The sequence below is a fragment of the Amblyraja radiata genome, unplaced genomic scaffold (genome assembly GCF_010909765.2).
Source record: "Amblyraja radiata isolate CabotCenter1 unplaced genomic scaffold, sAmbRad1.1.pri scaffold_429_ctg1, whole genome shotgun sequence".
NCBI lineage: Eukaryota > Metazoa > Chordata > Chondrichthyes > Rajiformes > Rajidae > Amblyraja > Amblyraja radiata.
This window is the reverse complement of record NW_022630532.1, coordinates 62,751-67,066: the sequence shown is the minus strand read 5'-3', so window position 1 is coordinate 67,066 and position 4,316 is coordinate 62,751.

Below are 4,316 nucleotides of genomic sequence, written 5' to 3'. Positions count from 1 at the left end.
GCCGACTGTTGCTCTCACCCACTGGATAGTTCCGTTTCATTTAGAGATACAGCGTGGATACAGGCCCTTCGCTCCACCGTGTCCGCGCCGACCTGCGATCCCTACACATTAGTTTAGCTTAGTTTATTGTCACGTGTACCGACAGATAAGGATCACATGCAGACAGGGATTAGTTTAACTTGGCATCATGTTCATCTTGTAGAATTTGGATGGTTAGATCTGCGAAATATCCAACGGCAGAAAACATTTGTTGGAGTTGTGTATAGTAAGTAAGTAAGTTTATTAGCCAAGTATTCATATACAAGGAATTTGCTTTGGTGCTCCGCACACAAGTAACAACATGACATACAGTGACAGTTAAAAATGACTCAGAAAACACTAAACAATAATAATAAAACATTAATGATAAAACACCATTGATCAAGCATGTGAACCAACAAATACCAGATCAAAGGGAGGCTACGATTTTTAGCTGTTGAGTAGAGCAACTACTCGTGGATAAAAACTGTTTTTATTTCTGGCTCTGGCAGCTTTGACAGTCCGGAGTCGCCTTCCAGAGGGAAGTGATTCAAAGAGTTTGTGGCCAGGGTAAGAGGGGTCAGAGATGATCTTACCCGCTCGCTTCCTGGCCCTTGCAGTGTACAGTTCATCAATGGAGGGAAGGTTGCAGCCAATAATCTTCTCTGCTGATCGGACGATTCACTGCAGCCTACAGGTGTCGTGCTTGGTGGCTGAGTCAAACCAGACCATAATGGAGAAGATGAGAACAGACTCTACGATGGCCGTGTAGAATTGGACCATCATTGTCTGTGGCAGATTGTGATTACTCAGCTGCCGCAGGAAGTACATCCTCTGTTGTTCATTTTTGACTGTGGAGTCGATGGTAGCCCCCCACTTAAGGTCCTTGGAGATGATGGTTCCCAGTAACCACCATATAGACCACCAAACAGCAGTAGTGAGGTTGGAAATAGGATCAAACAGGAAATTAGAGATGTTGGGTCCCAGCATCACACGGGAGGGCTGGTCACCCAACGCACTATTCCACCTCTCCAACAATTCAATATTGCTGACCAGTGGGGGGGCACTTCTGTTGCGCTAGTATTGGTATTGTGGGCCGAATGGATTCTTGGGCTGGCAGCTCAGTCACTGAGGCCTGGCAATACACTCACTCGGACCTGGCAGGCCTGCAGCTGAGAAACTGCCAGAAATTCTGCCCAAAACAGGTGACAGGTGTGAGAGAGAAGGGGGAGAGGATGGACCTAATGGATTATTGGGCTGGCACTTCAGTCACTTACGGCTGGTGGGCTGGCAGTACAATCATTCACGGCTGGTGGGCTGGCAGTTCAGTCACTTACAGCTGTTGGGCTGGCAGTTCACTTAGTCAAGGCTGGTGGGCTGGCAGTTCAGTCACAGCTGGTGGGCTGGCAGTTCACTTACAGCTGGTGGGCTGGCAGTGCAGTCATTCATGGCTGGTGGGCTGGCAGTTCAGTCACTGACAGCTGGTGGGCTGGCAGTTCACTTACGGATGGTGGGCTGGCAGTGCAGTCACTCACAGCTGGTGGGCTGGCAGTATCCTTAAAAAATTCGCAAACTACGTGTGTTTTGAATTACATTTTACTCAGATGCAAGCCAAGGAATGGCATAATTGTTAGTAGTTAATTGGACATAGTCAACCTTAGCAAATTGACAATATCCGATTGAAAGAGAGTGGGTGTTTAAGCTGTCAGGACATTTTATTATTTGCCAAAATATACATATCAATACCATAATGATAGAAAACTTACTTTTCCGCACACTACTCGTAAGTAGAGATTTTTTAAATGATAAATTTAGCTTCAGAAGCGTTTTCTTTTTGCATGTAAAAACCCACCAGAACCATGGGCTATTTAAAAATTTTACAGCCAGATTTATCACTTCTGAAACTTTTTAGATACCAAAGGAATCAACAAAAAACACAAATAATGCCTTACTGTTGATGAAATGCAGTGAGCAAACGCGATAATTCCCAATATTTTCAATCTCGATATCTGCACGGCCAATGTTCGCCAAGCACTTTAGCTGTTGTTGTCCCTTCAGCTCTAGCTTCTCTTTACCTTCATTTCTCTTCACTTCTGGAATTCTGAAGTAGGATAGATGTCTCTCACGGTTACCCCAACTTCCATAATAATTTACAGCGCAAAAATTCACCATTGTGGCGTATTTTAACAGGTAGGAAAGTACGCGTTTCATGTATTAACAACATATACCGGAAGCTGCGATGATCTCCAGATGGATTGAATGGTTCCGTTCGTCAAGCCCTTTCACCCAGAGACCATATAACCATATAACCATATAACAATTACAGCACGGAAACAGGCCATCTCGACCCTTCTAGTCCGTGCTGAACATGTATTCTCCCCTAGTCCCATATACCTGCGCTCAGACCATAACCCTCCATTCCTTTCCCGTCCATATAACTATCCAATTTATTTTTAAATGATAAAAACGAACCTGCCTCCACCACCTTCACTGGAAGATCATTCCACACAGCCACCACTCTCTGAGTAAAGAAGTTCCCCCTCATGTTACCCCTAAACGTCTGTCCCTTAATTCTCAAGTCATGTCCCCTTGTTTGAATCTTCCCTACTCTCAGTGGGAAAAAATTAATCACGTCAACTCTGTCTATCCCTCTCATCATTTTAAAGACCTCTATCAAGTCCCCCCGTAACCTTCTGCGCTCCAAAGAATAAATCCCTAACTTGTTCAACCTTTCTCTGTAACTTAGTTGCTGAAACCCAGGCAACATTCTAGTAAATCTCCTCTGTACTCTCCTATTTTGTTGACATCCTTCCTATAATTAGGCGACCAAAATTGTACACCATACTCCTGAATTGGCCTCACCAATGCCTTGTACAATTTTAACATTACATCCCAACTTCTATACTCAATGCTCTGATTTATAAAGGCCAGCACACCAAAAGCTTTCTTTACCACCCTATCTACATGAGATTCCACTTTCAGGGAACTGTGCACAGTTATTCCCAGATCCCTCTGTTCACCTGCATTCTTCAATTCCCTACCATTTACCATGTACGTCCTATTTTGATTTGTCCTGCCAAGATGTAGCACCTCACACTTATCAGCATTAAACTCCATCTGCCATCTTTCAGCCCACTCTTCCAACTGGCATAAATCTCTCTGTAGACTTTGAAAATCTACTTCATTATCCACAACCCCACCTATATAACCATATAACCATATAACAATTACAGCACGGAAACAGGCCATCTCGACCCCTCTAGTCCGTGCCGAACTCATAATCTCCCCTAGTCCCATATACCTGCGCTCAGACCATAACCCTCCATTCCTTTCCCATCCATATAACTATCCAATTTATTTTTAAATGATAAAAACGAACCTGCCTCCACCACCTTCACTGGAAGCTCATTCCACACAGCTACCACTCTCTGAGTAAAGAAGTTCCCCCTCATGTTACCCCTAAACTTCAGTCCCTTAATTCTCAAGTCATGTCCCCTTGTTTGAATCTTCCCTACTCTCAGTGGGAAAAGCTTTTCCACGTCAACTCTGTCTATCCCTCTCATCATTTAAAAAACCTCTATCAAGTCCCCCCTTAACCTTCTGCGCTCCAAAGAATAAAGCCCTAACTTGTTCAACCTTTCTCTGTAACTTAGTTGCTGAAACCCAGGCAACATTCTAGTAAATCTTAGTATCATCTTACGTGCAACCCCCTATACACAGACAGACACACAATCACACACAGACTCACTCACACACGGACACACACACACATAGACTCACACACACGCACACACTCATAGCCACACACACACAGACTCACACAACCAATACTAAAATGCCAAGTAACTTCAGAACGTGGTGAACATACAGTGTGTAAACCGAATGATTCAAACATTTAAAGCCTCCTGTCGAGGCTGCTGATGAAGCAAAAGCGTGCTTTAAATAAAGTCCAACAAACACTCACCATAGACAGAGCAGAAAGCTCTCTTGAATTATTCATCGACGTCTTCACTCTGTGCCTTCTGCAGTCAGCGCCATCTTGCCACGAACCGGAAATGATGCACAGCGCCATCTTGCCGCTAACCAGAAATGATATCATCGGCGCCATCTTGCCACGAAACGAAAGTTACGGAATGAGCGCCAATTTTGCAATTAAACACAGTCCTGATCCAATAAAATGTTTATTCACGCTTTATCCATCCGAAAACTATTGAAAGCCCTTTAAAAAGCTAAGCCAATTGGGCAAACAATTTGCAAGCCAACAAACACATTTTCTGAAAGCCCTTTAAAAAGCCAAG